General features: G+C 32.6%; 1 protein-coding gene across 3 annotated transcripts in view; it reads left to right on the forward strand.

Moving 5' to 3' along the window:
* Positions 1-3,503: 3,503 nt before the first annotated feature.
* The window catches only part of Ypel (Yippee-like), a 316,125-nt gene continuing 293,396 nt past the window's right edge, over positions 3,504-26,232 (forward strand). Inside the window, exon 1 of one of the 3 annotated variants that reach the window (XM_072529701.1) lies at positions 3,504-3,729. The gene's annotated coding sequence lies outside the window, so the exon portion shown is untranslated. The remainder of the gene's footprint in view (positions 3,730-26,232) is intronic. The other 2 variants (XM_072529700.1, XM_072529698.1) reach the window with 2 other exon arrangements.

A 26,232-nucleotide genomic window follows, 5' to 3' on the forward strand; every position in this document is an offset into this window, starting at 1 on the left:
TTAATATATGTTTTTTGAGTAAATGTCGATAATTGTATTTCCCACTACCTACTTTATTTTTGTATTCATTTGATTTATAACTTTTTTTGGCTTAATATTTTTGTTTTCAAATACTTAGTTTATTTGCATTATCTCTTCTTTATCCTCTCTCCTTTCTCTGTCCTGTCGGTAGACTAATATTGTACTATTTCTTTTTTAATTTTTATCATTATTTCCTAACATCTATAAATTATCCACATTTTCTGCACCGCATATTGAATCTTCCATATATTTAGGTACCTTATCTAATATTTAAATAATAGATTGAAAAAAGAATGCCCAAAATATATTTTTTACGTATATCTGATTATTACTTCACTTTTACTATTCATTCGCCCGAGACACAAAATAAACGACATCTAATTTTATTAATGCGTTTCCCTTTAATCTTCCAGGTTCCCTTTGTCCTTTTCATTCTGAATTTGCTCCCTCGATTTTCATTCAGTTTCTAGATAACGGTCACCGATCTGAGGGATGCTCCGAATCCACCAGACTCTTGTGACGTCGGAATTATGATGCATTTGCGGACAACGTTGCCAGATGTTTGCGTCAGGTATTTATATGCAATTAGAAAGTAAAACGTGAACACATACATTAATACGATAAAAGGGAAATTTACTTTCTTTTCTTAGAAGTAATTATTGCTAAATTAATTTAATATTATGAATTTTAGTGTATTTATGTATTTTAAATTTCTTTTAATTAAAATATTGAATAATTAGCATTTTCTTGAAAACTTAGAGAAGCAATAGTTCTATATCGGTATCGAAGAAGAATAATGACTGTAGAAGAATAATGAAGTAGAGCCTGCTAGGAAAATATTCAACGCAAAAGCCAAGCTTGTAAAAACCTCGTCACTGAAAATAAACTTAGAGCTTCAAAAAACTGAACATAGCGTAATGACAGATGCTCTCAATGAACACTGCTTACTCAGATGTAAAATTGACAAAGTGGCCCAAATAACATATAGATTCTGAGAAAATGCAGAAGAAAGAGGCGAAATAATTATTTCCTGCAACTGCAGAATTGTTCGCCTACGCCATAAATATCTGGAACAGCTCTGGCCCTTTAGAACCTGATCAGATACAAACGTACTTTCGAAATTAATAATACCCTTGCTTAGAAGCCTAGGCTTCTTGGACTGAAACATAGAATGACGATATACCTGCATAATATAATATTTTTCAGACTAATGTGGCAAGGTCTACGAGGTCAAGAGACTCCTTTGAAATTTACAACATACGAGCTACAGTCTCAAAGAATATCTAGTTTTACGAAATTTCATCTTTTCGTTTTTCTTTCGGACCTTTGAATTCTCTTTTCATATCTTGTAACTAATGCTTTGCTATTCATTGCTTCATTGTTACAAAGAGACGCTTATTATAACGTCACTTGTAGTCACTGTGTGTCACTTTTTATTTTTCACCATTTTTTTTTCTTATTTATGACACTCGCGATACGCTTATAAGTTATTTATTGTATTTTTAAAAAAAGCTTTAAAATTATTAATTTAAACTCTATAAAACTTACCTCTAGGAACACGAGTAATGTTGAACGAATATTGAACAATTTCAATTTTTGACTGGTAGGCAGTTGCCCATCTTACCAGTTAGTACATCCAAGTGGGCTTAAGTGTGATTTATATCAATAACCTGCTTCTGATAAATGGCAAATAAGCCAATATATTTTTCTTTTGATTTATATGTGTATCTTACAGATAAGTCCCGTGTTGAAACGTACACTTCAATATGTGCCTTCGGAGGCTTTACATAATTGGTCATTATTTATACAAAAGAACACTAATCTTTTCTAGTCGCTAAATTTACATTAATACACTTTCCTTCGGTTGCTTTTATTTTTGATTTCAGTAACAAACTTTCATTTTGATTAAGAGAGCTTAAATATATACATGATAATGGTATAAAGTGTAAATGTGACGAGCGGATAATAGTAGCCATCGGTAACTGCTATTATTGTATAACAGATGTACAGAAAATATTAGAAATAGTTAAAGAATTCTACACGGTACGGTAAGCAGAAGCACAACAAAAAATATTTTATTTTTATATTTCCCGTTTCTTCAGGGTCTTAATGTTCTCCCAAATTTTGACCGGTGCTCTATAAATTTTCACCGCCAATATTCTTAGTTTCGACTGATAACCTAGCAAATTCCCATTAGATTTCGATAATGCTAAAGTAATTAACTACGATGAACAATGATAGCCACTTTTCGGACTTTGTTTGGATTTAAGGCTGAATCATATTTATGAAGTAAACAGGTATTTTTCACCTTCTTTATTTGAGTTTAAAGAGTTTTTATTATTGAGTATTTATTTGTGAACAATTTTCCTCTTCTTTTTCTTTGATTATATCTTTTACGTCATCTCTACTTCCCTGTCCATCATCTACAATAACTTAGCAACGGTGCCTTCAACACACAAAGTGTATCGGTGTCCTGAGTCGACTTTCTAGTAGTTAGGATCACTGTGTACAATATGAGTATCGTTTTTCCCTTTATCGAAAATATCTTGTGACTTTAGTTGTTACTTATTTGTTTTATTTCTTTGGAATAAAACTGGAATGTGGAATCCAAATAATTTGCGAATTACATTCTGGATCAACGATTTTATTAGCTTCACTAGAAGTGTTTCAAATATTTGAGATATTATTGCAAGAGGATATCGGTATATATGATGTAGAACAGATATCACCTATGAGTGTCACCTCATGAGTTTTTTTATTGTAAGTCATTAGCGCTATTGCATGTGAGACTCATAAGATATTTGAATTTTGTCATATATAAACTTATTTGGTAGGGGGTAATAAGAATAAGTGAACTTTGTGGTAATTTTAATTTCCTTGCCTAATAATGGGTACCTATACACTATCTTCTATGTCTTAAATAATAAAATAAAAGATTCATAAATAAAATAACAGTGAAGGTGAGTTACAGGTTATTTATTATTGTGATTTTGGAGCATACAATAATAAATAAAAAGACTAGAACATAAAAGACACAATCAAATAACTAGACAAAAAAAGTTAATCAGATAATTAATAAATCATACAGTTAAAATTTAAATAAAAATTAAAGAACTTAAAACTTCAGATAAAAGTTAATACCCACGAATATCCAAACTCGAAGAACGGGCAACACAGTGAAAATACAATTACAACAATTAATTTAATTTTCGATTTTTTATTAGTTTGGCATCAGAACATCGGATTTAAGTCCATTTAGTCGATATACCTACTGAAAGTTTAGTATTTGTACTATAATGATAATGATGCTAAAAATTGTGATTAAAATTTTAAACAATACAATTGTTACATCGCAAAGTATGCATTCATTTTATATCTAATTAACCTCTATTGACAAAAATCTTTTCATTAAATTTATAATATACACTGCTGCAGACGTAAACACGGCAATCGCGCCTCGAGCACACTTCTTTTGTTTATATGCGCACGGCGATGAGAGCTCCCTCTCGGTTATTTACTTGATACTGATCGAAACTTCTCTATTCAGTGCTTTGAATGTACTCGGTAAGATACGGGACTAGTGCAGAATTTTATTCGTCAAAATCGACTTGTTTATTTAATGTTTTTAACTGAAAGACGACGTTGATTCGCGGATATTTAGCTGTGAATAGTTTCAAGAAACCCCTGGACACACGGATGATTTCAAAAGTAAGTCGGACAATTGTTTTTGACTTGAATTTAGCTTGTTTCTTTGTTACGTGCTGCATTATGGGCTGCCATTTTCTCCCCTGTAGGACTTCTAATTTGATTTGTTTTAGAAGTTTATGCACTCTGTATTTATCATGTACAGTCAAATAAAAGGATCACATACGGTTTAAACGATTTGCATGACGTTGTTAAATAATCATTAGGTCTATAATTGTAGTATTGTGTAGGCTCTACCACAATATCAATATTATTGTAATGAGTTGAAATACCTCGACAAATAGGTATACTACCTTGAATGCATGCGATCATTAACTTCGTAAGTTTTAATAATCGGTATAATTCCATAAAATACTAGTAAATTTAGCTGTCACAGTCTACGTCCTTTATTCTTTGTTGTTCAAGTCAGCTGTTTGCAGTCTACTTTCACATCTGGTTTTCGCTACGTCTTTGAGTTGTTTGGTCTCTTACTGCGCCGCACTTCCACGTGTGTGGGATGGAATAAGAAACATTTTCTTTGTTTGAAAAAGTTTATTTTGCAATGGCGAGGAAACGATAGAGGTAGAGTTAGATGAGGTGCTAGGAGTGTTGACCTCTGTCGCGGACTGGCTGACGGCTGGCAGGATCAGGGAAATAACCTGCCGTTGTGCCGTTGTTTTTGTTTGACGAACGACAGTGTTTGTGATGTTGCTATGCACGACAACTGCATGTTTCTAGTTTATACCTACTTCTAGTAAATGCAATTATTTTCAATGGCTCTTTTATAATTCAGTACTTAAGAATCGTTTGCCGTGAGTTTTTCCACGTCAACCTTATATTGCACCATTGTGAGATTAAGTTTATATCACCCATTTTATACATATTGCATGTTCTCTGTAAAAATTAGAATAGTTAATAAATAATTATGACTATTAGCAAGTATGTCAGGCGTATATATAAAGGGTACCTCTACCTATGTCCTATGTTTATACTAAACAACCGTACTGTACATTACTTGTTGGCGTTTTTTTTTTTCTCACCAAACAGATATTTCGTTCCTCTAGTAGAAGTTATACCTTGGAAAATATTTAATGTTCAGTTCAGTGGTAACTTTTACTGACCAATGTGAGAAAAAATTTTTAACACCTAAATGTTTAAATATTTTATTTGAGAAATATGCTTCAATATCAAAATAGGTATAATGAAAACTAATTTGTTTATTGATGAACTATTGCATTGTCAATGGTTTTTTATTTTCTCTTAAACTTACCTACTTCAAATGAACGAAATATTGGAAAAAATCAGGTAACTCTTATTGTACCACGGGGTTCAATTTTGTGGTTTATATAATATATTGTATATCCTAATTTTAAATAAATACTTTCTTTGCAACATTGACATACAGACATATTCTTACAAATTTCAAGAAAGTAAAATAATAAATTATAAGACACAACTTGTTAAGATTATTTATTTGCTAAAAAAATAATTATTATATAAAAATCATAAATGTGTTGCTTGTGCGAGTCCATTTCAAATAGGTAAAAGAAATAAAATTAGACTTACAATCAATTTAATTTTACTACCAAAAACGACCGGTTTCGCTTTCTACACTTTGCAAAGCATCTTCAGGTCAAACGGTACGAAGTAAATTAAACGCTGAAATTATAAAAAGCCCATATTAGGGGGATGTCTTATAAATATAAAGATCAAAAAAGGTTATAGTAATTATGCCAATATTACATGTCTGTGTTTATTAATATGCATAAAATTTATTTAGCAGACCAAGTGAAAACCCACAAATTAGTAAGAGATATATAATCTATTGAATTGTAATAAATTAGAAACAAACAAAATACTACTTACATGCCTGTACAAGAATTTTTAGATAATGACTCATGATACATAGTTCAAACTATCCTGTAATTGCTGATGATGGGTGATCTTCGGTTAATGTTGTAACTGTCTGACAATTAACGAGGAAGTTTCTTGTGAGGAAGTATATGTTATATAAATAATTGCAGACAGCAGGCCAAAGGCACAGTTTTTTAAATAAAAAAATCCCCTTAGTTGAGCATTAACCTTCCCTAGTCTGTTTCGTCATCATTTCTGCCAAACTTAGTCAATTTGCCCCCATCAACTTTCCTCCCACAATAGATAGATTTCATTTTTGGTTTGCTTTTACTTCTGTTTCCCATAGGCTTTTTTCCCAGAGGTGTTTCGTTCATTCTTGACAGGTGTCCTGTCCATCAGGTCCTGGTGGACTGTTAAATTCGATGCCTACCATAGGCCATTTGTGACTATTTGTGTGTAATCTTTTTGGTTTTTCTTCGTTGAATGATTCATATTTGTTTAGTTATAGCGCTGCATATTAATAGTTTGTTTCCAAGCTTAGTTTTGCGTTTTTTCCTATTAAACAGCGGAGTTACTGTACATGAATCAGCTTTCGCCTCTTGGTTATGTGTACATTCCAAATGTATGCCAAGGTACTTTAAGAATTTTTTTTTGGAATTACTTGGACCCTAATCTTTCCTGGTAGTCAAATCATTGATTCGATTTATTTTCATTTATTTTGATTTTCCATTTCTTTGATCCCAGTTTAAAATTCCTATTCCTATATGGAAGATTTCAGGAGATCTACGTGAATTGTAAAATGGCGATGTCATCCGCAAAGCTTCCGATAATGCTGTGAGAAGAAGTAGGATATGTGCTATAAATAATACATAATAATGCCGAAAGCACCGCCTTGTGGAACTTCACACATAAGTGGAAATTGTCATAAAGATCCATTATTTACTTTATGTTCTGAACTCTCTGTTAGGCAGATATGATTTGCGTATGTAAAATACTTCGAGTGGGAAAGTTATTGTGATCTTATATCATCTTGTCCACTGGTGGACATAGATCTCCCTCATAATTTTCCATATATTTCGATCTTGTACCTCTTACATTTAATTCATATGGCAACTTTTAAGATCATCAGTCGAACGTGTTGGTGGACGACATCTGCTTCGTTAGGCATCATCTCTTGGTCTCCATTCCAGTAATCGCTTTGTCCATCTGTTATCTGTCATTCGAGCCACGTGACTTGCCCAGTTCCATTTTTAGCTGTTTGCGTTTTGAGACCGTGTCTCATATTGAAACGCCCAACATGGCACGTACATCGCCCTTTGCACGTCTTCTCCTTGCCATAGCCTTCTCAAAGTTATTGTGATCCTATAGAAGTCTATTATGCCAAACCTTTCAAAGGTCTGGCCAACATTCAAGAATACTAATGGACAATACAGTTTTTTCTGTGTATTTGTTGAAGAGTTCAGTGACCTTGTCTAAATTTTAGTATTAAAATTACTTATTCTGTTTTAAGATGATTAGGCTAGTAGTTTATTCAGAAGTGCATTTTAAAAATGATTCCTGTACGCCGCAGTCCTTAAACATTATAGTAGTCATATTACTCCCTACAGCTTTTCATGGATTCAGAAGGTTCGAAGGTTGATTTCACTCTGAATTTCTGTTACACTAAAAAGGTTTAACTCTAGGTATATTGTTCGGAATGTTTGAGAGGTTTGCGGTTCACCTAATTTGCTATCAGAGAGAGGTCTCTGGACTTCTTGTTACTTCGTATAGATGTCGCTGCTAGCGTACCTGGCTGTTATTTTGGTTATAATGACCAAATACTAGACTGCATTTCATTTCAGTTGAACTTCCACAAGTGTTCCTGATGATGAGTTGAATAACTCGAAACACGTGTAGAGCAATGGTGGAGTTCCGATTGAAATGAAATGCAATCTTTTACTTTCATTTAAACGTCTTTCTCTACGTAAAGAGCGAAAAAGATAGTAATTTTCAAAGGTGAATCGTAGATGCATGTCGAAGTAAAAGGATACTTCTAGCGTCGTTAAAAGTCTCTAGTAAGAGGCTTTGAATTTGCGGTTCACCTAATTTGCTATCAGAGAGAGGTCTCTGGAGTTCTTGTTACTTCATATATATATATATATATATATATATATATATATATATATATATACATATATATATATATACATATATATATATATATATATATATATATATATATATATATATATATATATATAATAGCCGTTGTTATTGGTCCGATTGGAGCGTGTGATGCGTTAAATGAAAGGAGAGAGGATAAGGATTATATTAAGATAGAATATATATTCGTTATTAATGAACGTATAGCGACATACGAGATATCACGTTATGGTATCAAAATATATATATATATATATATATATATATATATATATATATATATATATATATATATATAATAAACCTAGAGCTAAGATTAATACTATTACAAGAATACTACACTGATCAGTAACCAATGCATTACTACAGTACAGATAAGTTATAGAAATTACTTAAAGAAATCGGGATTTTGCTATGAAAAAGAGTTTATGTGTGAGCGTGTCATATTCAATCACAGTACAGTTTGTCATGCTCTACGTTGAACCGCGAGTATTTATTGGGTTAAACTTCCATCTCCATTTAATCTCCACAAGAAGGTAAAAAGGCAGCAGGAATGTACAAACCCAAGAGATCAGGACATATGACTGATGAACATAGACATTGAACAAACAAAGAATATATGGAAGAGATACGTTAAGAAGACAAAAATCATGGGAGACGAAGGAGTAAAATGGCTTACGACAACGTTCAATAAAATCTATGACTCGGGAAAAATCCCAGAGAGCTGGTTAAAATCTACATTTATTGCTATGCCTAAAAAACCTAATGCAAAATAATGCGAAGAACATCGTATTATCAGTCTAATGAGCCACATTCTTAAGACCTTCTTAAAGATAATACACAGAAGAATTTATCAGAAATGCGAGTCACAGATCTCACGAACGCAGTTTGTATCAGGGATGCGTTAGGTACAAGAGAAGCCTTGTTCGCGGTTAAGGTATTATTTCAAGGGTGCAGAGACATAAACTGCGATATTTATGTATGCTTTATTGACTACCAGAAAGCTTTCGACAGAATCAAGCACGATAAGCTCATGGATATACTAAAGGCAACTGATCTCGATAACAAAGACCTTCGAGTAATCAAGAACATATACTACAACCAATCAGCAACCATTCGGGTGAAAGACCAACTAACAGAAGAAGTTGCAATAAAGAGAGGAGTACGACAGGGCTGCATACTCTCTCCCCTATTATTTAACGTCTATTCGGAACACGTCATGAGCCAGGCCTTAGAGCATATCGAAGAGGGTATTCTCATACATGGTTAGCGCCTGAATAACATCAGATATGCAGACGACCACAGTCTCTTTGCAGACAGTTTAGAAGGTTTACAGACACTAGTAACGCAATTGTGGAGAATCAGTCAAGAATACGGGCTTGATTTTAACATCAAGAAAACAAAGTACATGGTCATCAGTAAGAAGTATATTCCACCTAGTTAATTACTGGTAGATCAGCAACAAATACTCCAAGTGCCCCGTTACTACTATTTAGGAACTACAATAAACGACCAATGGGACCACTCAGTTGAGATAAAACAAAGAATTGAAAAAGCCAGGTCAGCATTTGTCAGAATGAGCAAGATATTTAAGAGCCACGAGCTACCCTTAAAAACAAAAATCCGTTTATTGAGATGCTACGTGTTTACACTGCTGCTCTATGGGGTTGAATCATGGACACTAACTGAGGCATTCATGGGAAAACTCGAGGCGTTTGAGATGTGGTGTTATAGACGGATACTGAGGATCTCCTGGGTGGACCGAATAACAAACATTGAGGTTCTACGTCGGATGGATAAAACATGTGAATGACATAGAACATGACATAGAGAAACTGTGCTACAATTTTTAAATAAAAGTATTTATTATTCTCAATTATTAATCTGTAACGTTAACATATACAGATACATTATACTTTGCTCTTTTTTCGCAAATATCAGAAACCATGAAACACGATTTAATAAAAGAATACTTTGTTGCATAGTTTTCTAACTTAAATGGAAATTAGCAATGCACTTCTGTGATATAAATAAAATTCATATTAAACACGTTTATATTTGTACACATACAATTTCAGCATACCGATGTAAATGTTGGATATCATCCAAGAATGAAAAGAGCAAAAATTAAGCTGAGGTAATATTTCTGCTTCCGAGAATTTATCCAAAGAGACATTCAATAAATGTTTCAAAATACAATTTTAATATAATTAAATTCCTGAATTTGGAGAGGCTTTGCATACAATTAATCAATATATATATATATATATATATATATATATATATATATTGATTTAGAGTATCAGCAATCGGTCAGGAAATAAAACTCTATTTGTTCAGTCTCAATATTTCGTCACGATTTTGTGACTTCTTCAGGAGAAAACTGTAAATTTATTAGAATAATTAATGATTATATGTAAACAAAATGAATATTTTGTAAGTATTAAAAATAAGTTTCAAGCTTTCGAAAATGTTTATTTTCATCATCAGGAAAAACTGAATTAAAGTGCGATTGTTAGTAAAGCATCCTCGAAAAATATATTAAAAGGTGTAAAGGTTTTTTTAACTTACGTTATTGAGATTTGTCTTTCGTGGATGTTCTACTAACATGTGACAATTTTACGCATCACTCATTGATTGAGTCAAATATTAAAAAATACATGGTGTAAAAGACCAAATTGACAAATTATTATATACACTGCCACATAAGACATAGACAATTAAAAACAGTTTAAAAGCCACTTATGCCGGCCAACTGTGATTTGTGAGGTTAAGAGTAAATATCATTTCTAGACATTGCGAATGACACCACTTCTTCTTATTTTTTCTTTTTCTTATCAAGTACTACTACTGATAGAATACACATCAAAATTTACCAGAACGTTGTTTGAAGTTAAAAAAAAAAAACAAAATTGTATACTAAATACTTTAAGATAGACTGAAAGTTGGAACATTACGATGAATCAGTTGCTGAGACATCATTGGAATAGAGAATGGTTATCCAAACATAATAGGTAGGAGTAAATAGTGTTTAATTGATTTATATCACTTCTTTTGTTCATTGCATTGGCATTCTGAGAAATGAATGCCATTTCTAATAACAGTCTTTCAGTATAGTTGGACTCTAGCTAAAACTCTGACCGATTAATAATTCATTTTATGATGTTCTTTGTTAACATGTTCCGTAAGAGCAGATCTTTCAGGATATAATCTGCTATCACTCCGATGACTAATTAAACGACTACCTAAACTGCGTCAGGTTTGTCCCACATATACCAAATTACAGTTGTTACATGGAATTTGGTAGACAACGTTGGAACAATCCTTAATGTCGTTCTTATCCAATATATGAAATATAGACCAACCAACCAACCTTAGAAAATATAGATCTTGAAGTTAATGAGGTTTTAAAGGCTATTTTTAAGTTGGTGATGTCTTTGAACAATCTTACTAGTCTGGGTGTTATGTCTTTAACATATTTTAAAGAAGTATATAAGCAATTGGTATTCTGTTCTCCGCTTGTGACAGTAATTTGCAACTCATCGTTTTGGCGTACTATGTTAGGGGTCAAACTGAATAATATCTTGGTGACTAGGTGTTTTGGGTACGAATTGTCGATAAAAAGGTTATAAAGGATTCTCAGGTTCTTCTGATGGAAAGAAGGATCACTGATAGCTGTAATTCTAGCCTTCATTTGCTTCAGTAAAGTGATTTTTATTGAATGATAAATAATTATCTTTTCAACTTTATTAAAATCTATAAGTCTGTAAAAATAATAAATAAATAGTAAAATAACTTTATTTATTTCTAAAAATATTAAGTATTTAAGTTTTAAATATAGAGAAAACAGAGTATGAAGTTTCGCGATAGTCTACAGTACTTCCTAATGTACCACTTTTTATGTTGGATCATATATATATATATATATATATATATATATATATATATATATATATATATATATATATATATATTCAGGGATTCTACAGTATTCACTGCCTTCCCTCGCTCAACCGTTTCCCATCTCTCTCTGTTGTCCTCATGTACTCATGGCGTCGTCTACTTCGTTCCTCCAGGATCTTCGGGGTCGTCCTTGTTTCCTCCTTCCTATGGGGCTCCTTTCGGTTATTCTCTTTATCCATCTGCTGTCGCTAGTTCTTACATGTCCATACCAATTTAGTCTTTTTTGTTCTATATATGTTAATATGTCTGTTTCTATTGATGTTCTTTGCTTTATTTCCTCATTACTTCTCCTATCCATTCTTGTTACTCTGCAGCATATTCGCAGGCATTTTGGATCATACAAATATCAATTCGCTTCATAAACATGTTCTACATCAGTGTCCATATAATATTTAATGCATGCTGTGTTAGCATAAAAATATTATGATTATTTTTAATCTTCAAAATTAATAGTTTTTCAGGATCGATATAAATATATTTTATTCAAAATTAGTATGTAACGTTCCAACGAACATTCATTGGACGTCAATCCAATCCAGCAAACCTTAGTTTGCTGCTACAACCCGACTAACATCACTAACAACGTTGGAGCGACAAATCGTTTCCCGTTGGGACCAATTTTTAACGTCATAACCCCTAATGTATCAATTGCAAAATTGCTACATTAGACGTTATACGAAACACTCCCTGGCTAGCTCACTCAGGACGTGAATATGGCCTACTCTGGAGCAACACACGCAAACAAGTAAAAAGAAGAAACAATACACAGTTAAATCAACACATGTTTATTGAAATATTAAAAAAAATGACAGAAAAATACATGTTTAAATATGATATTGAATTTAAATAAAAATTATTCGACTTCTTGCTACAGTGTTACATTATAGTAAAGAAAAATGTTTGTCACCAAATCCTAGGTTTTATCCTGGTCTTTTCTACTATGGTTGTTAGCAAGCCATGTTGTTAGCTGTGGATTTTCTTGCCCCGGAGTCAACTCTCCTATCGGAATGATAGTGCCATTCTCAGGCCGGTTGGTCTTCTGGATGTTAATAGAATTTGACCCGCACCTGAGAAATGTATCCCGGAGGTTGACTAAAATGAAGAAAAACACACCTTGCTTCAGAAAATGGTGAAACCAAAATGAGAGACCTTGCTTGGGGGATGAATAGGTGACCAATCAAATTTAACAAAATTTTATCATTATTCACCCAAGCAAGTCGAGAAACAATTCTTATTTATGTATTTATCAAAAGCAAATAAGTAAAAGTAAGGATATATAATATTTTAAAGCAAATGGTAATTACTTTTTACAACTGAAATATTCTAATATTAATTAAAAAGCGGATTCGGTAAAAATGACAAGATATATTTATTGAAAATCTAGATAATTTAGAATTTAGAAACATTTCTATATAGAAATGGTAGTTTGTCAAAAGTTAATTATTATTAAAATCAAAAGATATTATTAAGGATTTAAAATTAATATTTAAAACTATAAAAATATTCGTAAAATTTTACATACTATATTAAAGAAACTATATATTTCTTATATCTAGTTTTTTATATAAAATAAAAAACATAAGAAATATCCACTAAAATATGTATTTACCTACTTACATACCATAATCATAAATAATGATCTTAGAATTTTCAAAGTTAAAATTATAAAAACATTTTTATACAAGAGGTAGAATCAGGAAACCGATAAAATATATTATACTCTTACCTCCTAATCAGGAGACGACACAACAATTGGTTATTGTACTTTTACAGAAGTCATGAAGAAAATCGACATTTTTAGAAATAGAAGCCATTATATCGACTTTTGTATCGAACGGGAAGAGGGAAATGTCAACAAAAAGGAGTCTTTGACAGACAGTTAACCAACAATGCAATGACAATGTCACTAGCATTAAATTAAACAGAGAATAAAGATGGCACCTCTCGTTCCAAAGTAACAGAAATAGAGATGAAAATAAAATTCATTCTTTAGAAACTTGAGTAAAAGATAAAAATGATGATTATTAAGAAAATAGGAAAGGTAGATATATATATATATATATATATATATATATATATATATATATATATATATATATATATATATATATATATATATATATATAAAGAAGGTAGATTTGGACGCCAACTGGTTTTTATACCAAATACCAGTAAAAATGAAAAGAGAATAATGAATCAATTAAGTAACGACATAATTCTGATACAATCTATATCTGAGAAAATATATAGAAAAATAAGAGATACAATGGAGGATATAGAAGAATATGAATTATGACAGAAGATATGGAAATTGGAGAATAGAATTAACGAAATATATTAACATAAGAAAGAAAGCAGGCAATGTAGCAGTTATAACGCTACAAGTAATTTCTACACTTATTTCAGTGTAAATGTAATGACTTTGCACTATTTTACTTGGACAATCGATAAAAGTTTCAACAATTATTGTTCAACCAGCGCAGAATGATAAATCTTTATACATTAATGATATTAGCAATTATTTTTTCATGTTTCATAAACTTACAAATTTCTTATGTAAAACAGACATAATATAATGGTTGCTATGTTTGAATAGTGCACTTAATTGTATTAGCTTTATATTATTTACGGTTACAAAGACGTACAATATGTGATTGATTGATTGATAAAGATTGAATATTTGCGATAGCGATACATAAAATTATTTGTTTCATTTGAAAAGGGCGTGATATAGAAAAATTCAAGCGGTAGTATATCTCAAAATTATATGAGAACGTTATAAAATAGGACATTACGTGTGCTTTATTTTTTTAATCGTTAACAGCACGGAAGTGTCAGAGGTTGTGAACAATGAACTTGCAGTGAACACTTCACAGAAGGAATTTGTTTACTATAATATAAAAAAATAGGTAACAAACTTTAACGTATTTCTTGACGAGTTTAAAAATTTAATTTTTTTTTGGAAGTAATTGTCCAAGTATATTGACTGAATATAAAGGTGCTGATAGACGACTTGTGGTGTGTCGAGTTTCGTGCTAGGAATACTCCAGCCTGGCCCGTGATAATGAATTCTCGGAAGGAACGTTTTTAAACCATTTACTATTCATCCTCAAAATGAAATTTTTCTTAGGGGAAGCAAAATCGGAAGTCAGTGTTAATCCACGAAACGAATAAATAATACGTTGGAAAGGCAGGATTTTATTTTAATTTGCAGTATTTTACTTTACAAGGATACTTTAATTGAACTCTGGCTGTTAATGTACCGATCAACATCAAACAATGATCTTTTTCTAAAATGAAATACTTTATTAAGTCAGAATTCATCACTAAAATATATACCTTTTCAAAAATGATCATACTTCTTTGATCCTGTTAAGTTCTGTTACCTGCGAAGAAACCAAGGTCAAAACTTTTTAAGACAGTAATTATTGTTGTCTAGTTGTTATGTATATTAGCATTGCTAATCTGAATATTATCAAGTTGGGTCTTTACCTGCTTGATTTTATTATTATCCTTTAATAATTCACTGTCTGCATAAGATAGGATATATCAGCATAATTAAAAAAAATAGTGCTATAAATAATAAAGTTGTAATTATTTAAAAAATAAAGAACAAACTAAAACTATTATAAATTACGTACTAAAAATAAAAATAATCAATATATCATTTAACTTTGTATCTATGCCGGGTAGGCTTCGCTGTATTGGGTCACACCACTAATCTTCACAGACATGCCTCGTGTAACCATCTTCCACCAGAGCCTTTCCTATATCTTTCAGTACCTAGACACTTAATGCTGGGGATTATCATTTCAGCGTTGAACTATCTTAATCTATACTTTCTCATTTCTGTGTCAATTGGAGCTCCACGTGGACTTAACAAATTAATTCGTGATTTTATCTTTTTTCTCATTTATCTTATTCTTTTAAACATTTTAATTCTTTAACACAACACCTGAAAACTTTATATTCCACATCCTCTGTCCATTTTCAAAGCTATAAATAAATTTTTGGCCAACTAAACTTTAGTTTTTTTGATTTTTAAGTAACATCATTTATTTATTCAATAAGAAATTGTTTACAGGAATAATAACAAATAGACTGGAAACAGAATTAGATTTTTACTTTAGCTTTAGTCAGTGGCGCACCCAGAATTTGTCTTAGGGGGGGGGGGTTGAAATTTTTTTATGCTACCTCTATATTGAGTCCCTATGTTTTAGTTTAATTTAAAGTACTAAAGATAGCGGTGCCAAAGATTCAGATATCTATTACCTGCCTACCATCTAAAACCACCCTCTCTTACTGGTGCGCAGTTGACTGTCGCACGTACTGTACTCCGAAAGTGGGGTGGCCACTGTAAGGCTGACGACATTTTTGGAACACTCCCTTCTCTTATCTAGATCTTATCTATTGTTCTGAAGCTATTTTCTTGTGGCATTTTAAAGTAATTACTATTTTAATGGGAATAAGCCACAATTGAAGGTTAAAATAATGTTATTGACGTTTGACATTAATCAAACTTTTAAATACAATACATTTTGGAGGCGGCTATCGCCGTATTCCCGTTCTCCTCCGCTAGTCCTCCCGGTTCAAGGCATGCTCCTCCTCCAAACCTCTCGATTCCATCGCTCTTCTAATTCCTTCATTTCATGAGCGTCGAGGTCTACTTCTTTTTCTTCTTCCAGGGGGCTTTCATTTGTGAAGTTTTTGGGGCCAACGTTCGTCAGGCATTCTCAATAGATGTCCAAACCATTTTGAACCTCTTCTTTCTATTCTGTCAATGACCGTTTCTGTAGCATTCATGTTATTTCTTATAGATTCGTTGGTCTTCCTTTCCTGCCTTGATGTTCTAGCACTTCTTCTCAAATAATCCATTTCAACTGCCAACAATCTTCTCTTCAGGTCTGCATTAATTGTCCATACTTCAGAGCCATAACAAAGAACTGATTTAACCATGGTTTGCCCTATTCTTTTTTTGTTCCTTTTGAAAATGTTGTGATCCCACCCTAAGGAGTTCAGACATCCTACAATTTTACGTCCCTGATTAATTCGTGTTTAATTTTCTTCATGCTGACTTGAAACCCCCATTTTAAATATTCTCTTTATAGACGCTTTATCATAAATTCTAGATCATAAGAATCTTGAGCTAGGATGACTTGGTCATCCGAAAAGTTCAGGGAGAACAGTACGTCATTTCCTATGGGGATTTCCATTCCCTGGCAGGGTTTTTCCAATTTTGGAGGGCTGCCTCAATATATAAATTAAACAGTAAGGGTGACATACTGCATCCTTGTTTTAGTTCTTTAGTTACTTTTATTGGCTCTGATAGTCTATATCCGATTTTTAGGTAAGTAGTGTTATCCCTGTATACTTCTGTGATTATTCCTAAAAGGTATGGACTAATGTCGAGTTGTTAAGCTTGCCACAATTTCAGTCTTGGAACTGTATCATACGCCTTTTCTAGGTGGATGAAGGCTAGATGTACTTCGGTACCAACCGCTATTATTTTTCTATTAATTGTTGTAGTATAAACAAGGTATCAGTGCAAGATCAAAGATCAAACATTCAACCGTCAATAAACTTATTTTAACCTTCAATTGGGACTTATTCCCATTAAAATAGTAATTAGATCTTATCTGTTGTTAGCTCGGTTGGTGTTTCTCTTCTTCTTCTTTCTTTTTAATGACTGCTCGGATGTAATTGTGAACACTATTCCATCCCTCCGTATTTCCCGTCATCTTCACGATCATCTCTCTTACAGTCACAGGGTTCATACCTATTTCTTTATACATTCTGTTTCTCTCCACTGTACATCTATATTACACTCAAGCATTGTGTGAGTAACAATGTCGGAATATTCGCATTATAGGCATTTATCTGTATCTGTCTTTCTGAACCTATGAAGATACGCCCTAAAACAGACAATCTACCCTGTCCCTTAGGCTGGGGATCAGCATCTTTGTCCACTGAGCAACATCTTCCTTGTTGTTCCACTCTTCTTGCCATCTTTCCATTGATCTTTTCCTTTCTTCTTTTTTTATAGCTGTTGTCAAATGCTTTCTTCTCCCATAGAGATGTCTCTTTTCTACTGCTAACACATGCAGAGGAACACAACCCGTGATAGTCCACAAGGCCGCCGCAGATACAGTCCGGTAGGCGCAGGCTACTTGCAACAGACTCGTTATGTCTACTTTTTCATAAGCCTAATATTAGGTATCGATATCTAAATATAATGAAAAATATTATTAATTATTGTGTATTTATACAATAATACAATAATTATTCTGTTCTACATATTTAAAGTGGTAATTTAATTATTCAATCAGCGTTTTGGATTTTTTGTATTATGTGTGAAAGACAAGTTACATTTTCCTACTATTCTTTATATATTGTTTACTTTATATGCCCTGGGGGGGGGGGGGAAGGTTTTAACACCCAAACCCTCCCTGGTGCGCCACAGGCTTTAGTAGAGTTTCGCAAAGAATTCCATACGATAGAAATTAACAGAGTAATGATAGAGCTGTAGGAAAGTCGCATATATTATCGGTATGTCAAACTGATCGCGAATATATACAGTAATGCAACCATGACCGTAAGACTACACAAAGATACAAAATGTATAAAGGGCAAAAGAGGAACCAGACCAGGAGACAAGTTATCTCCCAAACTGTTGGCACTTCTGGAACATGTTTTCATAAAATTGGAATGGGAAACCAAAGGGAGGTTAAGTTACTTAACCACCCACTAGAGTGTTATTATCAGTAGCTGTCAAACTATAATTTTTACTCCACACTTCAACCATTTATTTACCATCGTCGATCGAGAAGAATCGGACAAAGGGGCATTAGAAAACAATTCGATCCTGATATTTACATCAAATTGTCCAACGGTTATAGGATTAAACGGCTTTAAAAAACAACTAATGCATATGTAATTGTTTGTTTTAGCACCATGTTATAAATCCAATATAACATGTCTGGTTTTAAAACCCACATTTTCCATGAGTGCGTCTGGTACGTATTCACGTAGTTCAACCGCTTTCTTGGTTATTCATTATACAGGTTTGTTCATTATACAGGATGTACAGGTTTTCTCCCAGTAACGTGCGTGTATCACACGGCTCATCAACATGCAGCCTATTCATCTGCAGTTTGTTTCGACTGTTCATTTTAGATGAATTTCCCTTGTGATTGCTTCGTAGGAGGTGTTATTGAATGCTTCTGTATGAAAAATGCGCTCACCTGTCCCTGATGTATCTGACTTTCAACCAATATATCATCCCTAATGTGCCTATCGAGCAGTTTTTTTTTGAATCTTCACTACGAATGAGATCAAACTTATCGGCCTCAGGTACTTAGCTGTTTCCTGTCAGGTTTTTTAAGATTTGGTTATAAAAGCCACCCTCATGAGACATGCTTTTGGTATATACCCCAGTCTTAAGCTCTCCTGTGGCATTATACATAATTTTTTGTACTGGTTATTTCTCTTCTGTAAAAGTATTGGTTAAACCCCGTCCGGACCGGAGTGATTTATATGACTCAATGAGTTTATTGTCAATTTGATTTTGTCCTGATGCACTTATTTTGCCACACGTCATTTTCTAGTCCAGTCTGCTGCCATATGCCTAGTGGTATCTCTTTTGTTTTAGACTCCGGAAAGTGCTCACTGAAAAGTTATTTCGGGGTCTCTTTACTATTCTGATTGTATTCACCTGACTCTTTTTTTAATTAGGGAATACTTATTTGCGGGTCTTTGGAAAAAACTTTGTGAAGCCTTGATATTTCTGCAGTCTGTTCTATCTCCTGGCAATATTTTCTCTACAATTCTTTTTCCTGATGTTTGGCAAAACTAAATTTTCGTCTGACTTCTGTTTATTGATTTGCAAGTTTGTCATTCCACCAGAGTCCTGTCCTGTTGGAATTCGTCACTACCTCTGGACAATTGTCTTCGAACGCCAACATGTCAACCTCTGATTATGTCGTCGTCTATGTCCAGTGTATGTCTTATCTTATCGTCCATGTAACATTGTTCTGAAGCTATTTTCTTATGGCATCTTAAAGCAATTACTATTTTAATGGGAATAAGCCACAATTGAAGTTTAAAATACGTTTATTGACGTTTCAATTTCGGAAATTTCGATTTCCGAAGTTTATTTATATTTAAAATATAAATAAATTTATGTTTTAATTTTATTATGTTTTATTTTATTCTATTTTCTTCTATTTTATTCTACTTTATTCCATTTTATTCTAATTGTTTATTTTTATTTTATTCTATTTTATTTTGTTTTATTCTATTTTACTATATTTGATTCTATTTTATTCTTCTTTATTCCGTTTTAATGTAATTTATTTTATTTTAGTTTTATTTTATTTTATTTTACTCTATTTGATTCTATTTTGCTCTATTTTATTTTATTGTCGTTGGTGATCGTTCAGGTCTTTGCGTTACGTTTTCTCTCGTGAAATAAAATCGTAGTTTATTCACCAGGTGAACAGCTAAATTAACTAAAGTATGATGACATTTTTGTATGAAAAATGAAGAGATTCGCCAAACCGCCTCATTGAAATATCTTCCCACCTGATATGTGTAAACTTCATCGTTATTATTTGGGGCCGCAATACCAAATACAGCTATGTAGCTATGTAAATCTATGAATACTGAATACATTTATTTTTTTAATCATATCTTTCTTTGTTAATCATAGTATGGCGCCATCTATTAGTTATATAGCGATTTAAAAGGAGAAAAAAATGGTTTTCACGTCTTTCCGTACAATTGTTTAAAAAATATCTATTACTAAAACCTTCTCCTGGTAATAATAAACACAAAAATAAAAGAATTATCTAATTTGGTGCAATCCTTCTGACGTTTCAAATCTGACATATGTCAAAAATTAAAAATAAAGTTACCATAAACACACTTGTTATATCCTAGGGCATAATAAGCGGGCGTTATGGCCTATAACGCCCTGTTGTATAAGAAAAAAAAAGAAAATGTTATACAACGAAGTTTTTTTTTATTTTAAACAATTTTCAAAGGGGTAAATATTATAGAACCAACATTTTTTAACCTTAACAATCTTTATAAATATTAAAAGTACAAGTATAACTGAATATAAATAAATGATATAAATCCATAACTGAATATAAATCTGAACTCAAAACTTCATAATATAATAACAAACGTTAAAGTATCAACAATTGTCATATACTACTTACTTCAAACAAGTAAGAACATCTCAATTTTACGTTTTATATTATGTGAAGTGAAGTCAACAATAAAATCTTGTATGTACCACTGGTGTTACGCGATGATTGCGCCCATCGAGCAACATCCATTCCTCGGGCTGGATTATATTGCTCTTCGGGCGTAATCATTTTAATATCACGCTTGGTGCATACATAACTATTCCAGTTACTGTTGCGATTTTTTTTCATTTTTATGAATGGAAGTTGTAAAAAGAAATAACACACACTTACAGACAGATTTTTTAGGTATAAATTCGACACTACATATAACTCAAAATATATCAGTGATCTACTGTTTAAAATGTAAAATGATGTTCATTATCGGAAATAAATTAACTTGAAACGGGTCAATTAAATGGAAGCAACGATGTAGAAAGTATAATATGCCCAATAATACACCAGCTAAATTAATATTTTAATTATAAAATATGTGTATATTCTATAAAGTAAATTAATAGTACACTAGTGACCCCGTATCGGTGGATAACACTGTTTCCATATTAGCACGGTTCGGTTGAGTAATTAATTATCGCTGATAATAACGAAGACTAAACACAATGCGTTACCATAAAAATACAAATATATCTATAGTATTGATACATAAATTGCATACACCATATAAAACCTTACGCATTATTACAGTCCACGATATATACTTAGTGTACCGTGGCACTAGAGTAAGTACTACTAAGTACTATATGCACTTACCAATACATAATAATCCTTATTGCTACTAACTTTGGAAAAATTACAGTGGTCTAGACTCTAGGGGTAATAGATGCCAATTTCGTTTTTTAGTTAAAAAACTATACATTACTGTATAGGAGTATATCTATACGCGTATACCTATGTAAATACTACATAACAGGGTTTGCAATTCTAAGAATTTGATTACACCTACGATGAAAATTTTAAAAACTGAAAATAAGAAAACGAAATCGTTTTTTTCTTCGGAAGCTGTCTATTATAAATCGATCCTACTACAGAAAATTTGTTTATTCCATTTATTCGATTTATTGATGATACCCATTCCAAGATTCTGGAGCCCCATACCAACTTGTACAGTCCTAGAGGATGGGTACCATATGTTTTTGGAATCACTTGGTAGTCTCCAAAAAGCGTTTACCATCCAAGGTCTAGTACCTTGCAGTTATGTAAAATCTGGTTAACTGTTTTAAGTTTCTTTTCAGCTTAAGTCTCCATGGAACAGCTTCATTTTATGCAAATGTTCCTTGACTATTACAAGTCCAATAAGCAAACCTGTTGATTCCAGTTTGTTTTCCGCAGTACTTCAGCCCTCTTATCGAATATCTGTCCAATATACATTTTGCCATATGCTACAAGAAAACATTATTCAGAATCATCATCTGAAAGGGGAAAAAGATGTACAAAACAGAGCCTCGTATTTTATCGCTTAGCGATGCAGATGATGATATGAATTGTTTTATGTGTTGTATTGTTTTATGTATGTTTTCATTTCATTGAGGACTTCCTGGGGTTAGGCTGCATGGCATCCTTAATAATTTTGGTAACTGTAATTCCATGTGGCATACGTGAGTCGTAATCTATTATTTTTTCTTTTATATTGTGTACCATCTTGAAAACTATACATGTTTGCCGTGTCAAATCGATCTGTTTTAAATCATTTTCTTCTTCCAACTCCCCCTCTTTCTCGGGTCAACAAGGGGCAAATAAGATGACGTATTTTTTTTAATCATCGTTTGTTAATCTTTCTTGGCGTTCCACGAATACTCTTTCTCGTCTATATATTCTTCCATGTCTGCAATATTCAAATCAAATTATGCGACACATTGTTCAAACATTTTCATATTCAAACAAACCGGCATATTCGTTTTAAATACTGTAGGTACTACTCAGTTTGACCTATTCTAAATTCTAATTTCTTAAAGTATGTTATACGACATATTATATTGAATTTTATATGAAGTTTGATGTATATTGCTTGATTATAAAGAATTTTTATTCCAAGCGGCTAGTATTTGATTTCAATTACTTATAAATACTATAAGAGGACCTATCCATTTTACTTTTAGTTAATATATCCAGCAATACGCCAACTATTTTTAAATTTTTTATTTGCTTTTTTTACTTTAATATGTCTGCTGTTGTTGTGAAATTCATTGAACTTTACCCTTTACCTTAGCTCGACGCGTATCTTCAGGCTCAACGAACAATTAATATAATCCATACCAGACTACAAATCAGTTTAAAAAAAGAAGAAAATTAAATGATAGGGAGTATTGACGTGATGTGTTGGTATAGGTATTTTCGTTTATGGCTAGAACAGTGGAATAAAACGTTTTTTACTGCACAGTGAATCCACATTTCTGTACAACGCAATAACAAAACGTTTTATTACACTGCTCTAGCGAGAAACTGTAAATACCAATATACAGTGCGTATTTAGGTAATCGAAAATGTAATTCACTCGCAACTAATAGTATATTGTACAACAAGTGCAGAAAGGTACTAATTTCTCACGAGGTTGAAAAATTAAAACGAGTGAGAAATTACCTTTCTGCACGTGTTACACACAATATTTTTTTTACAACCACACTTTTGCTAAAAATTAAAATTATTCAATTAACATTTTTCTCTTAAAGGTGGAGGAAATAAGTTTAATGATAACGAATTTACTTGTTCCATCAGACCTGGTAAAGTATTTTCAATTTTAGAACTATCGCTGTCGCTGTCTATATTTTAGTTCAACTTATTTAAACAAATAATAAAAAATAAATATTCTACAAAATAACGTCTTATATTTAACGTTTGTGGACAAACTTAGTATTCAAGGAATCAGTTAGATATATAGATTCAATGAGGTAGTCTTTGGCCTCTGCCACTGCGACCTTTTCAGATCTATTGTGGTCTTCTATCACTAGATAATATTCTTTAGCCTGACCCTTTTAAAAAGATCTAATAGCTTCGAGAATGAACCTTCCATGTACTTAGCTCTTTGCTGGTGGCTTTTCTTTGCCTAATGCAAAGAACCGCACATTTGCCAAGCTGTCACACTAACATAAAATGTGCTCAGTTGTTTCTTCTTCTAGGTTACAGAATCTGCATAGGTCGTCATCTGCCAATTCCATTAGCTTCAACTGCCTATTCAGCTTACAATCCCCTGTTAGCAGACCTACTATGGCTTTGACTGTTTTCCTGCCTGTGCTTGTTAGGTCTGCCGTAAATTTTTTGTATGCGAATGTTTTGTAAGTAACTGTTTCGCCTGACTTTGTCCTGATGAATTCCTCCACTATTCCACAGCTTTGTGAGCTAACCACTTTCTTGTACCCGTCTGTTACTGCCCTTGCAACGCCGCAGAATGGCTCAGGTGCAACGAATGACATTGATGAGCCTTGTTTGGCAATTTTATCTGCTTTTTCATTGTCTTATGATCCTTGTGCCCTGATTCGTAGGCTACCCAACTACGTAAGCTTGCTATGGTCTCCTAGTTTATTGAGGGCACCCACACAATCCCATACGACCTTAGAATTGACCTCTACAGAATTGAGTACCTTAAGCGCTACTTGGCTATCTGTGAAGATGACAGTTGAACGGTACGTTCTGTTCTGCCTTTCTGTTTCTTCCACTGGTAGAATGCCTTTATTTCCGCCTGGAAAATTGTGACATTCTTAGATAGACTTACCGGGAAATGTATCCCTTGCGTTGTCCCTACTATACCGGCTCCTACACCCTCCGATGTTTTTGAGCTATCAGTGTAGCAGGTAGCTTCCGTTTGTATGGGTACACCTTTCTTCTTTGCATGGTATATTAATTTTGAATCAATTGTCAAAACTATATCTCGTAGCTGTTGCATCGATGGGTGCCCCATTACAATATCTGCTTTTAGCCCCTCGATTAACATTCTATTGCCAGCACTATGCGCCTGGATTATGTACTGCTGATTATGTATTAATCTGTGTATCTTGAATCTGGCTTCGCCCTGTATAAAGATATGATATGGTGGCATGCTTGCCTTTGTGTATTACTTAGCACCCTTATTCCTTCCATTTGCTATGTCTTTGTCCACCACGTCGCAGATCCATAGGTTATCATTGGTTTAATAACCCTTGGTATAACCAACCATAGGGTCATATGGAATTCGATTTTTTTGGTAATGCTACGAATGTTGATTTTAGCCAGTCTGTTGGTATTTTACCTGTGTCATATATCTTATTGAATAGTGCTGTTATTAAGTGTTTCACAATATACTATTGATTTAGAATTTTATATGGAACTGTGCAGAAAAAACTTTCTGGCACAGAAATATCATTTTCCTACACACTAATGTCTATATTTCTATTATTATAAGAAAACATTATGGTTTTTAACATTAAATTATGCAGAAAAGCGCTTTATGAGTAATGATTGTCGAGAAACAATTTTATGGTTATAATATTGGTGAACTATTGTTTTAACCCGTTCAGTCATGTTGGGTACAATAATTGTACACATTGATTTGAATGCATATAATAATTATACAGGAATCCATAACTTGACCAGTTTACAGAAATTTATATTCTGTAAGTACTATACTTCTGCGTTTTGGTAAGAGGTAAGTGTACTTGTTTCTTCAAATATTAGTTTGAATGAAAGTCAGTCGCAGTTTATATTTCAGTGCAATGTTGAAAGTAGTGTTACATCTTACTAATTGTGAATATATTTTATTGAAATTTTACTTTTTCAAATAAAGAATTGTCCCTCAAATTCGATGGGCACAATTGTACTCAAAATAACTTGAGTGTTATTTTCATTTTCAGAGTAAAATGTCTAAAAAAAATACTTAACGCAGAAGGAAATGCTAGAAGAGCTAGAAAAACTGTTTGGCATAGAAGGATGTGTTAGTGATGACAGTGACTACGAAGAAGAAATACAAGTGAGACAGATAATTGTGACAGATGATAGATGATATCTCAGAAAATCAAAGCGATGGAGAGGATGGAGAAGATGATGATGACGAAGAAAAGGAGGATGATGATGAACAGGGTGAAAACGATGATAACTATGATAACTTCATTACTTTGAAAAATATATAAAATTGTTACAGAATGTTCAATATGTAACATGGCAATTACCTAATAAAATAATCCGGATTTTTAATGAAAATGGTTCTGAATAATATCCAGTTACATATTTTATGAGATATTTTCCTGAAAGTTTATTTGAAAATTTCGTTAAATACACGAATATGTACGCTTTCCTAACTGGAATTGAAAAATTTGTACGATGTAACCTGCAAGAAATAAAATAATTATTTGGCCTTAGTATTCTAACAAGCTGAAATTTCCAAGACTGCGAA

The sequence above is a fragment of the Diabrotica undecimpunctata genome, chromosome 4 (assembly GCF_040954645.1).
Source record: "Diabrotica undecimpunctata isolate CICGRU chromosome 4, icDiaUnde3, whole genome shotgun sequence".
Classification (NCBI taxonomy): Eukaryota; Metazoa; Arthropoda; class Insecta; order Coleoptera; family Chrysomelidae; genus Diabrotica; species Diabrotica undecimpunctata.